This window comes from Schistocerca cancellata, chromosome 2 (genome assembly GCF_023864275.1).
Source record: "Schistocerca cancellata isolate TAMUIC-IGC-003103 chromosome 2, iqSchCanc2.1, whole genome shotgun sequence".
Classification (NCBI taxonomy): domain Eukaryota; kingdom Metazoa; phylum Arthropoda; class Insecta; order Orthoptera; family Acrididae; genus Schistocerca; species Schistocerca cancellata.
Genome location: NC_064627.1, coordinates 639,470,425 through 639,486,203, shown reverse-complemented (window position 1 = coordinate 639,486,203; position 15,779 = coordinate 639,470,425). Strand labels below are relative to the sequence as shown.

Sequence of the window (15,779 nt, the reverse complement as noted above, 5' to 3'; positions counted from 1 at the left end):
AACAGGATAGTCATAACTCTATGAGCCGCTTGAGCCAATTCTTCATTGTTAAAATAGATTATAAATATATATAATTTATCTTTAACACATCAAAATATAATTAAGATGAAGATGTTCACCACTTCGCTCTGAATGGGTACGGAACGATAAGATGATACACTATATGCCGTGAATTATTTTCATATTTTTCAGACGAAGTGCAGGAAGAAAATCCTTTGGTGAGTTTCAGTCACAGCTGTTCACTATTAACAAAACGAAGGGTTACTCGATTCCCAAAATTCCAACAGAACTGGCGGGTAGTTTTTGTCTGAAATGTTAACCTTTTCTTATTTGAAGAAGCATCATCAATTATGAATAACGGTAAAACGCAGGATAATTTGCACAAAATCACCTTGCAGTTGCTGTTGCGACAGAATCCTGATACAGGACGTCTTGTTAATCAAGCAGCTGGTGATCAGAGAGGCCAATAGCTTACCTAAAATCTCCTTGTGTCAGTTTACAGTAACATAATAGGAGATATTTCATGTTTTTCATGCTAGCAAATTCTGTTTTCACTAGCTATTCATGATTATCGAAAAATTATGGTTCTATTTCGAAAAATGTCAAAGAAAAACTGTAGCTTCTGCTATATCGCAGTAAATAAAGTTCCGTATGCTAGCTGTTAGGCAAAACATTTGCCGATATACGTGCTATCATTGGCCAAATCTCTTTTCAATAACTCGAAGGGTCTACAAGACATGAGGAATGTTATGAATATTTCATTCCCACGCTCGTGTGATCAGAAGTGAACATGCTACTTAAAACCCATTTTCTCGAGATGAGATACAGAGACCACTTCCCAACTCTAAAAAGAAAAGCAATATGTTAGCTAAATTTCATTCGAAGTAATATATGGCGTAATATGGACCAAACGCAAAGCTATAGAGGCTGCTACTTTTCACTGCAAAGTTTTCAAATTTGTTACTTATATAGGAAATATCATAGTAACTAAATGGTTCAAATGGCTCTGAGCACTATGGGACTTAACATCTATGGTCATCAGTCCCCTAGAACTTAGAACTACTTAAACCTAACTAACCTAAGGACATCACACACATCCATGCCCGAGGCAGGATTCGAACATGCGACCGTAGCAGTCGCGCGGCTCAGGACTGAGCGCCTAGAACCGCTAGACCACGGCAGCCGGCATCATGGTAACTATGGCCATTAATGAAATGATGGGCATTAAACCATGAGGCTAACATATAATGCTACGTAGAAATAAAGTTGTATTATCGAATAGATTCTGTAAACTGTTTGAGAAAGATTGCAGGACGTGCTCCTCGATTTTGTCAACGCATTGCCTGGCTAAGCTTGACCGCTGGGTGACGTCACACCGACTGTGCAGCGGCCTTCTCTTCAGGTGATGATGGTATAGTATTTTCGATTCCTGTTAGAGGTGGAAGAGACTCATCACTAAAGTTAAGTCCTCAGGGTAGCGGAGAACTGGAGCAAACAGTTTCTGCTCTCCACGCTGCGCACAAATGTCCTGACATGTAGTAAAGGCAAGGCATCAATGCGCAGAGAAACCTCATGGGCGATATCAGAAACCTCTCCAACAGTATGCCATGGAGTAGACAGAGGACAGCAAGGCCAGATAAGTGCGAAAACTATCCCAGAATCAGCCTAACAGCACATGCATCCAGGCTGCTGAGAAGTTGTTGTTGTTATGTTCTACAGTCCAGAGACTGGTTTGATGCAGCTCTCCTTCCTGCTCTATCCGTACAAGCTTCTTCAGCACCAAGTAACTACTGCAAACTACATCCTTCTGAATCTGCTTAGTGTATTCATCTCTGAGTCTCCCTCTACGATTTTTACCCTCCACGCTGGCATCCAATACTAAATGGGTGATCACTTGATGCCTCAGAACATGTCCTACCAACCGATCCCTTCTTCTAGTCAGGTTGTGCCACAAAGTCCTCTTCTCCCCAATTCTATTCAGTACCCCCTCATTAGTTACATGATCTACCCATCTAATCTTCAGCGTTCTTCTGTAGCATCACATTTCGAATCTTCTATTCTCTTCTTGTCTAAACTATTAATCGTCCATGTTTCACTTCCATACATGGCTGCACTCCATACAAAAATACTTTCAGAAAAGATTTCCTGACACTAAATTCAATACAAATTTCTCTTCTTCAGAAACGCTTTCCTTGCCATTGCCAGTCTACATTTTATATCCTCTCTACTTCGACCATCATCAGTTATTTTGCTTCCTAAATAGCAAAACACATCTACTACTTTAAATGTTTCATTTCCTAACCTAGCTCCCTCAGCCTCACCTGATTTAATTCGACTACATTCCATTATCCTCGTTTTGCTTTTGTTGATGTTCATCTTATATCCTCCTTTCAAGACACTGTCCATTCCGTTCAACCGCTCTTCCAGGTCCTTTGCTGTCTCTAGCAGAATTACAATGTCATCGGTAAACCCCATGGATTTTAATTCCTACTCCAATTTTTTCTTTTGTTCCCTTTACTGATTGCTCAATATACAGATTGAATAACATCGGGGATAGGCTACAACCCTGTCTTACTCCCTTCCCAACCACTGCACCACTTTCATGCCCATCACTCTTATAACTGCCATCTGGTTTCTGTACAAATTGTAAATAGCCTTTCCCTCCCTGTATTTGATCCCTACCACATTCAGAATTTGAAAAAGAGTGTTCTAGTCAACATTGTCAAACATTTCTCTAAGTCTACAAATGCTAGAAACGTATTTTTGCCTTTCCTTAATGCATCTTTTAAGATAATTATTGCTTCACGTACTGCAACATTTCTACAGAATCCAAACTGATCTTCCCCGAGGTCGACTTCTACCAGTTTTTCCATTCGTCTGTAAAGAATTCATGTCTTTATTTTGCAGCCGTGACTTATTAAACTGATAGTTCGGTAATTTTCACACCTGTCACCATCTGCTTTCTTTGGGATTGGAACTATTATATTCTTCTTAAAGTCTGAGGGTATTTCGCCTGTCTCATACATCTTGCTCACTAGATGGTAGAGTTTTGTCAGGACTGGCTCTCCCAAGACTATCAGTAGTTCTAATGGATTGTTGTCTACTCCCGAGGCCTTGTTTCGACTTGGGTCTTTCAGTGCTCTGCCAAATTCTTCACGCAGTATCATATCTCCCATTTCACCCTTCACCTACGCCCTCTTCCATTTCGCTAATATTGCCCTCGAACACATCGCCCTTGTACAGACAACCTATATACTCCTCCCACCTTTCTGCTTTCCCTTCTTTGCTTAGAACTGGTTTTCCATCTGAGGTCTTGATATTCATACAGCTGGTTCTGTTTTCTCCAAATGTCTCTTTAATTTTCCTGTAGGCAGTATCTATCTTACCCTTAGCGATATATGTCACTACATCCTTACATTTATCCTCCAGCCATCTGTGCCTAGCCATTTTGCAATTCCCTTCGATCTCATTTTTGTGACGTTTGTATTCGTTTTTGTCTGCTTCATTTACAGCATTTTTATATTTGCTCCCTTCATCAGTTAAATTCAGTATCTCTTCTGTTACCCAAGGATTTGTACTAGCCATCGTCTTTTTACCTACTTCATCTTCTACTGCCTTCACTATTTCATCTCTCAGAGCTACCCATTCTTCTTCTACTGTATTCCTTTCCCTTGTTCATGTCAGTCGTTCCCTGATTCTGTAATTCTCTACAGCCTCTGGTTCTTTCAGTTTATCCATGTTCCATCTCCTTAAATTCCCACCTTTTTGCAATTTCTTCAGTTTTAATCTACAGTTCGTCACCAACAGATTGTGGGCAGATTCCACATCTGCCCCTGGAAATGTCTTACAATTTAAACCATGGTTCATAAACCTCTGTCTTACCATTGTATAATCTATATGAAACCTTCCAGTATCTCCAGGCCTCTTCCACGTATATAACCTTCTTTCATGATCCTTAAACCAATTGTTAGCTATGATTAAGCCATTCTCTGTGCAAAACTCTACCAGACGGTTTCCTCTTTCGTTCCTTACCCCCATTCCATATTCACCTACTACTTTTCCTTCTCTCCCTTTTCCTATTATCGAATTCCAGTCCCCCCATTTTCGTCTCTCTTCACTATGTGGATAATTTATTTCATTTCATCATACATTTCTTCAATCTCTTCGTCATCTGCGGAGCTAGTTAGCGTATAAACTTATATTACTGTGGTAGGCGTGGGTCTCGTGTCTATCTCGGCTAGAATAATGCGTCCACTATGCTGTCCATAGTAGCTTACCCATGCTCCTATTTTTTATTCATTATTAAACCTATGATGATGGGGAAAAAGATGTTTTTCGTCTGGCCCTAGACGAGCCAATCGGGCTCGATGGATCGCCTTCTCATCCTCTGCCAACGGCGCCACATAATCCGGTCTGGAGAGTCATGTGGTCAGCACCCCACTCTCCCGTGGGTTGTCGGGTTTCTTGGCTGTGGAATCACTACTGATCGGTCGAGTAGATACACAGTTGGGGGACCATATTCATAAGAGGCAGCTCTTAGATCCCCATCTAACCATTCTGAATCAGTTATATGTGAGCGCAGGCTTTCTCGGCGAATTTCATATGTGAAGACTTCACAGGTTGTCAGCCGAGTAACGTCGTCGTCTCGTAGCAAGGTTTCGATGGAATGCGTCTCCATCATCTTCAGGCGAAGAAGATGATGCAGACGCATTCCATCGAAACGTTGCTACGAGACGACGACGCTACTCGGCTGACAACTCGTGAAGACTTCATATACAGGGTGTTACAAAAAGGTACGGCCAAACTTTCAGGAAACATTCCTCACACACAAAGAAAGAAAATATGTTATGTGGACATGTGTGCGGAAATGCTTACTTTCCATGTTAGAGCTCATTTTATTACTTCTCTTCAAATCACATTTATCATGGAATGGAAACACACACCAACAGAACGTACCAGCGTGACTTCAAACACTTTGTTACAGGAAATGTTCAAAATGTCCTACGTTAGCGAGGATACATGCATCCACCCTCCGTCGCATGGAATCCCTGATGCGCTGATGCAGCCCTGGAGAATGGCGTATTGTACGAGTATCACAGCCGTCCACAATATGAGCACGAGGAGTCTCTACATTTGGTACTGGGGTTGCGTACACAAGAGCTTTCAAATGCCCCCAAAATGAAAGGGTGGAGGTCAGGAGAACGTGGAGGCCATGGAATTGGTCCGCCTCTACCAATCCATCGGTCACTGAATCTGTTGTTGAGAAGCGTACGAACACTTCGACTGAAATGTGCAGGAGCTCCATCGTGCATGAACCACATATTGTGTCGTACCTGTAAAGGCACATGTTCTAGCAGCACAGGTAGAGTATCCCGTATGAAATCATGATAACGTGCTCCATTGAGCGTAGGTGGAAGAACATGGGGCCCAATCAAGACATCACCAACAATGCCTGCCCAAACGTTCACAGAAAATCTGTGTTGATCACGTGATTGCACAATTGCGTGCGGATTCTCGTCAATTGGGCCAACTGGCGGTGAATCGAAGAAGTGCAGTAAATACTGACGAAATTAAATTAGCTCTAACATGGAAATTAAGCGTTTCCGGACACATGTCCACATAACATATTTTCTTTCTTTGTGTGTGAGGAATGTTTCCTGAAAGTTTGGCCGTACCTTTTTCTAACACCCTGTATATTTTGAATCTGGTTTTCAATAATCAGTTGAGCTGAATGTCAGGATGTTTTCTTGCTCTAGGCCGCAGCTGATTTCCTTTCCTATTCTTGAGTAATCTGAGTTCAATCTCAGTCTTCAGTATCTTCGAGATAGACGGCGCGTTAAAATCAGGAGTTCTCTGAAAATAGCTTTCTGACGACGTTTCAGTAAGTTGTGTGGTAGAGCCAGCCGCCAACCGACCTCACCTCTTGTTGCTATTTGAGACGAGAGGCTTACGTACTATCTCTGCCTTCTCTTATAAACAGTGAAGACACAGCAGCATACTCTATAGACACTCTTAACTCACCTACACAGTACTAACACATAAAAATAAGACAACTCAAAGGTTTCAGAGGCACTATGCTAACGTGTGCAGGGGGCAGTGGGGCAGGACGGAAGGGAATCATGTTTGTAGTACAGCAGTCTTCGTGGTTCTGCCAGGTAACCGTGTCTATGAACAATCTGTAAATTTTTACGTATGTAGTGTTACAAATCCGGACTCACTTGCAATAACATCCTTCTGAGTGCGCCACTGAGTCATATTCTAATATTTAAAAAAATAGCTGTTGCAAGTTGCGTTCATTACATTGATAATGTCTAATATTCATCTGCTGGAATTAAACCATTTTTTCTTCAGCGGAAGTTCATTATTTAGTCATCAACAATTACAAAAACTGTTTCCATTTACATAGAATTAAACATATCACTTTGAGGTAGCTAAAAATATATCTTCACTACTAGCAAAAAAAAAAAAAAAAAAAAAAGCAAACTTCATGATTTGGAAACACGGAAGTAGTAATTGGTTCAAATGGCTCTGTGCACTATGCGACTTAATATCTGAGGTCATCAGTCCCCTAGAACTTAGAACTACTTAAACCTAACTAACCTAAGGACATCACACACATCCATGCCCGAGGCAGGATTCGAACCTGCGACCGTAGGCTGCCGTGAGGCCAGGAGACTGTTCGCCTAGTCTGTATTCTACTATAGCATATGATTGTATATCATAATTACAAGCGATTTATAACAGACAAAAAAGGTAGTCGTGAAAATATTTAATACTCAGCCACAAAAAATTATTGGAATTTCTGATTTGTCTGGGAAGACATAAATGAATTTTGTAATAGCAAATCGAGATGGTAGTGGATTCCAGAACCATCATACTGAGAACTGTAATACAAGTACGAGGCAGATGATGGGCAGAGTAAACAATTTCTCAGTCAGTAAGACATGCAGCTTTTAACGAATGAATAACGAAATATGAAACATTTCTAAAATAACGCGAAATACATAGAGTTAAGAGGACACGAGTAGGTAGAGTAATTAAATTGGTCGTGTTCCAGGCAGCAGTGTCTGACAAAACAATGTACTGGATTGCTTCCCGACCTCTTCGTGATCGTGGACCAGTCAGCCTCCATAGCTATAATCATAACACGTCGTCCAGCTAACGGCCCGCCACTTCATATCCTGTCAATTAGCGCTCCGCGGCTACCGCAGTACCGTAGCGGCGGAAGGCGGGCGGGGTCGCCTGCGGCATGCAGAACACGCTGCGGTTGGCAGCAGTTGCAGGTGAGTCACCGCGGCCTTCCGGCCTGCGCGTCCGCTCGCTTGACCGAGGCCGCCAATGTATGGCGGTCAAATCTCCACGAACCATCTCCCTGCTGTCACGAAACACACATTTCGTTTGCATGTACCCTTCGCTCAAATCTACTGCCTAATGTAATTTACATTTTCATTTAGCAATGAATCTACTATGCCATACGCTTCTTCGACTGCCTTACGCCGTTTACACACGAGTAAGAACAAGAAACAAAAATGAAGGATGTATGACAGGTATGTAGGGGAGAACCCCGGTCATATAAAAGACGTCAGGATTGGCTCATTTGAAGAAACCTACTTAGTTGTTGTTGTGGTCATCAGTCCTGAGACTGGTTTGATGCAGCTCTCCATGCTACTCTATCCTGTGCAAGCTTCTTCATCTCCCAGTACCTACTGCAATCTACATCCTTCTGAATCTGCTTAGTGTATTCATCTCTTGGTCTCACTCTACGATTTTTACCCTCCACGCTGCCCTCCAATGCTAAATTTGTGATCCCTTGATGCCTCTGAACATGTCCTACCAACCGGTCCCTTCTCCTTGTCAAGTTGTGCCACAAACTCCTCTTCTCCCCAATTCTCTTCAATACCTCCTCATTAGTTACATGATCTACCCATCTAATCTTCAGCATTTTTCTGTAGCACCACATTTCAAAAGCTTATATTCTCTTCTTGTCCAAACTATTACTCGTCCACGTTTCACTTCCATACATGGCTACACTCCATACAAATACTTTCAGAAACGACTTCCTGACACTTAAATCTATACTCGATGTTAACAAATTTCTCTTCTTCAGAAACGCTTTCCTTGCCATTGCCAGTCTACATTTTATATCCTCTCTACTTCGAGCATCCTCAGTTATTTTGCTCCCCAAATAGCACAACTCCTTTACTACTTTAACTGTCTCATTTCCTAATCTAATTCCCCCAGCACCACCAGACTTAATTCGACTACATTCCATTATCCTCGTTTTGCTTTTGTTGATGTTCATCTTATATCCGCCTTTCGAGATACTGTCCATTCCGTTTAACTGCTCTTCCAAGCCCTTTGCTGTCTCTGACAGAATTACAATGTCATCGGCGAACCTTAAAGTTTTTATTTTTTCTCCGTGGATTTTAATACCTACTCCGAATTTTTCTTTTGTTTCATTTACTGCTTGCTCAATATACAGATTGAATAACATCGGGGAGAGGCTACAAACCTGTCTCACTCCGTTCCCAACCACTGCCTCCCTTTCATGCCCCTCGACTCTTATAACTGCCATCTGGTTTCTGTACAAATTGTAAATAGTCTTTCGCTCCCTGTATTTTACCGCTGCCACCTTCAGATGGCTCTGAGCACTATGGGACTTAACATCTGTGGTCATCAGTCCCCTAGAACTTAGAACTACTTAAACCTAACTAACCTAAGGACATCACACACATCCATGCCCGAGGCAGGATTCGAACCTGCGACCGTAGCAGTCGCGCGGTTCCGGACTGAGCGTCTAGAACCGCTAGACCACCGCGGCCGGCGCCACCTTCAGAATTAGAAAGAGAGTATTCCAGTCAACATTGTCAAAAGCTTTCTCTAAGTCTACAAATGCTAGGAACGTAGGTTTGCCTTTTCTTAATCTATTTTCTAAGTAGGGTCATTATTGCCTCACGGCAATACGGAATACAAACTGATACTCCCCGAGGTCGGCTTCTACCAGTTTTACCATTCGTCTGTAAAGAATTCGCGTTAGTATTTTGCAGCCGTGACTTATTAAAATGATAGTTCGGTAATTTTCACATCTGTCAACACCTGCTTTCTTTGGGATTGGAATTATTATATTCTTCTTGAAGTCTGAGAGTATTTCGCCTGTCTCATACATCTTGCTCAGCAGATGGTAGAGTTTTGTGAGGACTGGCTCTCCCAAGGCTGTCAGTAGTTCCAATGGAATGTTGTCTACTCCCAGGGCCTTGTTTCGACTCAGGTCTTTCAGTGCTCTGTCAAACTCTTCACGCAGTATCGTATCTCCTATTTCATCTTCATCTACATCCTCTTCCATTTCCATAATATTGTCCTCAAGTACATCTCCCTTGTATAGACCCTCTATACAGGGTGTTACAAAAAGGTACGGCCAATCTTTCAGGAAACATTCCTCACACACAAATAAAGAAAAGATGCTATTTTCCTGTAGGCAGTATCTATCTTACCCCTGGTGCGATATACCTGCACATCCTTACAGTTGTCCTTTCTTTAGCCATCCCTGGTTAGCCATTTTGCAACCTAGTTAGTATTCAGTTAGTATTCAACTGAAATGATTTAAGAAAGTCTAAATCTCATTGGTTAGGCGGGAATAAGAAGACTACTTCTCCCGCAGCTGGTGTAATACACTGTACTTCCTGGCCGTGCTTACGTGTTCGACCTGTTCGCTGTTGTGGGCGACAGACCCAGTTTTCTGCTTAGTTAGTTTAATGTGCCATGGGTCATTTATACGATTAATCGTGATAATGAGTTGAAGAACGAGTCAGTGGTTTCATGTAAACAATACACATTCGAATGTAACTATGGCTACATGTTGACAATTTACTTTGGCTCTTCCTTTTTTTTTTTTTTTAGCTGTGTAGGATGTATTTAGTCAATGTGGAGACGAATAAATGTACACTACTGGCCATTAAAATTGCTACACCAAGAAGAAATCCAGATGATAAACGGATATTCATTGAACAAATATACACTCCTGGAAATGGAAAAAAGAACACATTGACACCGGTGTGTCAGACCCACCATACTTGCTCCGGACACTGCGAGAGGGCTGTACAAGCAATGATCACACGCACGCCACAGCGGACACACCAGGAACCGCGGTGTTGGCCGTCGAATGGCGCTAGCTGCGCAGCATTTGTGCACCGCCGCCGTCAGTGGCAGCCAGTTTGCCGTGGCATACGGAGCTCCATCGCAGTCTTTAACACTGGTAGCATGCCGCGACAGCGTGGACGTGAACCGTATGTGCAGTTGACGGACTTTGAGCGAGGGCGTATAGTGGGCATGCGGGAGGCCGGGTGGACGTACCGCCGAATTGCTCAACACGTGGGGCGTGAGGTCTCCACAGTACATCGATGTTGTCGCCAGTGGTCGGCGGAAGGTGCACGTGCCCGTCGACCTGGGACCGGACCGCAGCGACGCACGGATGAACACCAAGACCGTAGGATCCTACGCAGTGCCGTAGGGGACAGCACCGCCACTTCCCAGCAAATTAGGGACACTGTTGCTCCTGGGGTATCGGCGAGGACCATTCGCAACCGTCTCCATGAAGCTGGGCTACGGTCCCGCACACCGTTAGGCCGTCTTCCGCTCACGCCCCAACATCGTGCAGCCCGCCTCCAGTGCTGTCGCGACAGGCGTGAATGGAGGGACGAATGGAGACGTGTCGTCTTCAGCGATGAGAGTCGCTTCTGCCTTGGTGCCAATGATGGTCGTATGCGTGTTTGGCGCCGTGCAGGTGAGCGCCACAATCAGGACTGCATACGACCGAGGCACACAGGGCCAACACCCGGCATCATGGTGTGGGGAGCGATCTCCTACACTGGCCGTACTCCACTGGTGATCGTCGAGGGGACACTGAATAGTGCACGGTACATCCAAACCGTCATCAAACCCATCGTTCTACCATTCCTAGACCGGCAAGGGAACTTGCTGTTCCAACAGGACAATGCACGTCCGCATGTATCCCGTGCCACCCAACGTGCTCTAGAAGGTGTAAGTCAACTACCCTGGCCAGCAAGATCTCCGGATCTGTCCCCCATTGAGCATGTTTGGGACTGGATGAAGCGTCGTCTCACGCGGTCTGCACGTCCAGCACGAACGCTGGTCCAACTGAGGCGCCAGGTGGAAATGGCATGGCAAGCCGTTCCACAGGACTACATCCAGCATCTCTACGATCGTCTCCATGGGAGAATAGCAGCCTGCATTGCTGCGAAAAGTGGATATACACTGTACTAGTGCCGACATTGTGCATGCTCTGTTGCCTGTGTCTATGTGCCTGTGGTTCTGTCAGTGTGATCATGTGATGTATCTGACCCCAGGAATGTGTCAATAAAGTTTCCCCTTCCTGGGACAATGAATTCACGGTGTTCTTATTTCAATTTCCAGGAGTGTATTATACTAGAACTGACATGTGATTAAACTTTCACGCAATTTCGGTGCATAGATCCTGAGAAATCAGTACCCAGAAGAACCACCTCTGGCCGTAATAACGGTCTTGATACGCCTGGGCATTGTCAAACAGAGCTTGGATGCCGTGCACAGGTACAGCTGCCCATGCATCTTCAACACGATATCACAGATCATCAAGAGTAGTGATTGGCGTATTGTGACGAGCCAGTTGCTCGGCCACCATTGACCACACGTATTCAGTTGGGGAGAAATCTGGAGAATGTGCCGGCCAGGGCAGCAGTCGAACATTTTCTGTATCCAGAAAGGCCCGTACAGGGCCTGCAACATGCGGTCGTGCATTATCCTGCTGAAATGTCAGGTTTCGCAGGAATCGAATGAAGGGTAGAGCCACGGGTCGTAACACATCTGAAATGTAACGCCCGCTGCTCAAAGTGCCGTCAATGCGAACAGGAGGTGACCGAGACGTCTAACCAATGGCACCCCATACCATCACGCCGGGTGATACGCCAGTATGGCGATGACGAATACACGCTTCCAACGTGTGTTCACCGCGATGTCACCAAACACGGATGCGACCGTCATTATGCTGTAAACAGAACCTGGATTCATCCGAAAAAATGACGTTTTGCCATTCGTGCACCCACGTTCGTCTGTGATGCAGCGTCAAGAGTAACCGCAGCCGTGGTCTCCGAGCTGATATTTCATGCTGCTGCAAACGTCATCGAACTGTTCGTACAGATGGTTGTTTTCTTGCAAACGTCCCCATCTGTTGACTCAGGGATCGAGACGTTGCTGCACGATCCGTTACAGCCATGCGGATAAGATGCCTGTCATCTCGACTGCTAGTGATACGAGGCAGTTGGGATCCAATACGGCGTTTCGGATTACCCTCCTGAATCCACCGATTACATATTCTACTAACAGTCATTGGATCTCGACCAACGTGAGCAGCAATGTCGCGATACGATAAACCGCAATCGCGATAGGCTACAATCCGACCTTTATCAAAGTCGGAAACGTGATGGTACGCATTTCTCCTCCTTATACGAGGCATCACAACAACGTTTCACCAGGCAACGCCGGTCAACTACTGTTTGTGTATGAGAAATCGGTTGGAAACTATCCTCATGTCAGCACGTTGTAGGTGTCGCCACAGACGCCAACCTTCTGTGAACGCTCTGAAAAAAAAAAGCTAATCATTTGCATATCACAGCATCTTCTTCCTGTCGGTTAAATTTCGCGTCTGTAGCACGTCATGTTCGTGGTGTAGCAATTTTAATGGCCAGTAGTGTATCTAAATGGGTTGTGGCCAAAGCTGAGTAAGCTGGCTTAAGGATATTATATATGACGGTAGTATCTGTTCCGGAAAGATCAGTTACCGTGGATGACCATGCAGCTTTGCTAGAAATGAAATGATAATTAAATGGGCACCCTAGCTGCAAACAGGGGTTGATGTACTTCATTGGGGACATGTTGAAAATGTGTGCCCCGACCGGGACTCGAACCCGCAGGCGCACTACGAATGTAGTGGTGTGGACATGTTGGGAATGTGGATCTCACGGGGAGCGTGCAAGGGATAAGTCCCTGCAGACGCACTATCCTCTATGCCCGCGGTGGCTCAGATGGATAGAGCGTCTGCCATGTAAGCAGGAGATCCCGGGTTCGAGTCCCGGTCGGAGCACGCATTTTCAACATGTCCCCAATGAAGTACATCAACGCCTGTTTGCAGCTAGGGTGTCCATTTAATTATCATTTCATTTCTGGCTTAAGGACTTGTGATTTCCTTAAATGACTTGTGTTTCCTAAAACCTGTTGGATGGTGCTAGTAGGAAGTGTCAGCGTACAGAAGCGCTAATAGTGGGACCAAGTAATAGTCATTGAAAATGCCATCATTCCACTCATGACTCTGATTGGCTGAAAGCGGTAAACGATACTTGATTTCACGCAGCGTGAGTTGTGGCGGGGTTGCTGGCGTCGCCTTTCGAATTCCTGGCGTCAATAGCTCGATCTGTCATGTACTGTCCCTTTGCTTTGAGGCCACTAAGATCTTCGCTCGAGGTTGTTGATGGGGATGGTGCATGTTGTGGGGTGGCGAGTTGGGGAGTGGTAACGGAGCGAGGAGGACGGTGAGAGAAGTCCGCTCGGCGAGTAGGGCGACCACTTGCGCAAGCGTCTTGGGCACAGAGTCCTGCGAGTGGTTGCTGGACGCATTTGTGGGCCGATTTGAATCCGTGGCTGACTTCGAGTGCCGTCTTCGTTCGTAGCCTGGCCAGCCAACTCTAGGACGTGACACTCCGATGAGAGAGTTGAGCCCAGTTTCTCTGTGCTGAATTCTGGGCTCCCTTTGTAATCGGCAAGTTTCAGCTTCGATCCGTGGACTTCAGTAAAGTTTTGGATTTTGAGGTCTTAACTGTTATTTTCTTATTGATACCTCTAGGTCTGTTGCGATCATTGCGATTTCTTAGCTGATCTATTTCAACTCCAGTTGATTCCTTGAATTGTGGCTGTTGTTTGCTTTCCTGAGTCAATGCTGGCCTTGGTTGTTTGTTAAAAGGATATCTGAAACGTATGGTGTTTTCTGATCCAGAACAATAACGTGTTTCTTCTATGCTGTGGCCTCAACCCTGGCTCGTCATGCAGTTCCTAGATGGTTGGGTTTTAGCCGACCTCCCTGCCAAACGTCCTCGAACATGAGATAAGTACCTTTCTCTTGTAATACGGTCGGGTGCCGGTTTCGAGATACACTCGGCCACCGCAGACGTCATCGTTCTGTTAATTTTATTGGCTTTTGAATATGCCTGGGTCTCAAAATTTGCAATTTCTGAGGATATGTTACTGGGTTTGGCAACCTAGTTTTCTTTCGGGCGTTTCGCCGACGTTGCAGGGACGGTATCTTGCAGTGACGAGGGTATACCATTTGGCTAGTTGTTATCGCTTTCACAGAATTAATCTTGCTGTGTTAATATTTGCTTTGGCGCTCTGTAATCAACGAAAGGGGCCTTAGAAGGCCTGTCCTCTCGTTGTAACCTTTCTTGGCCTTCCTATTCGGTGTAGTCTTGTACTCCTTGCGTATAAGCCTTCTGGTGCACCCCTCGTGAGGAGGCAATTCAAACTCTTGCTTACGTAACTGAAGGAGTTATTCATGAAGGCCTACCTGTTTTCTATTTGGTGGTCTTATATAACTGAATCTGTTATTAAAGAAGGCCTGCTTGTTTTCTATTTCGTAATTTTACTTAACTGAAACTGTTATTATTGAAGGCATGCCTGCTCCCTTTTAATTAAATTAAGGGCCATTTCACAATTTGTGTTAGCTGAAACTTATTAATCAAGGCCTATCTGTTTTTATTGCTCTGTTATTAAGATCTGATATCATGCTCAATCCGTGTTGTAATTAAATTGATTGCCTGTTTCAGATGTATTTATGTCAATAAGGCAGTAACAGGAAATGACACATGATGGCACATGGGCCCTAATCTTTCGTGTCACATCCCTTTATCTACGAGTATAATTGCAAGTTTCACAGTGCTTTTGGAGCGCGAAATTGGGCCGATGAACTTCACAGGGAAAGTCTGTGGTGTCTGGAGAGACGTTGGTGTTTTAAAGTGTGTGGCTTTCTGAGTGCAGGAGTTAGGCTCATATTGCATTGCAAAACATCTTTGATTAACTTTTTTCATAAAGGCTAGGACCGTGTGATAAGGTAACAGCACCGCAGTTCAAATGGTTCAAATGGCTCTAAGCACTATGGGACTTAACATCTGAGGTCATCAGTCCCCTAGACTTAGAACTACTTAAACCTAACTATCCTAAGGACATCACACACATCCATGCCCGAGGCAGGATTCGAACCTGCGACCGTAGCGGTCGCGCGGTTCCGGACTGAAGCGCCTAGAACCGCTCGGCCACATCGGCCGGCCGCACCGCAGTACACTATCAAGTATTCAATAAAAGGTCTTTCATAAACTGCCTTTGAAAAAGATATTTTACAGTGAAGTACAGGCCGCAGTGATCCTTCGTGGTCAACTGTGTCGTCTCAGCGACAATATTGTTTTGGCCACCTCCAGGGGTCAGGGATTTTCTCTGCCTCGTGATGACTGGGTGTTGTGTGTTGTCCTTAGGTTAGTTAAGTTTAAGTAGTTCTAAGTTCTAGGGGACTGATGACCATATATGTTAAGTCCCATAGTGTTCAGAGCCATTTGAACCATTTTTGAGCCACCTCCGGAGAGTCATTTTGAGCGGATCCGCGAGGGGGCAGGCGGCGCAGGCGCGTGACTATCGCGGAAGTCGCCGTGGACAAGTTTTTGGCAGGCACGCACGGAATAGTACTC

General features: G+C 44.7%; 1 non-coding gene across 1 annotated transcript; it reads left to right on the top strand.

The window, feature by feature from the left end:
- The first annotated feature begins 13,060 nt into the window (after positions 1-13,060).
- Trnat-ugu (transfer RNA threonine (anticodon UGU)) lies at positions 13,061-13,135 on the top strand. The gene has a single exon. It is a non-coding gene; the product is annotated as a tRNA-Thr (tRNA).
- Positions 13,136-15,779: the final 2,644 nt, after the last annotated feature.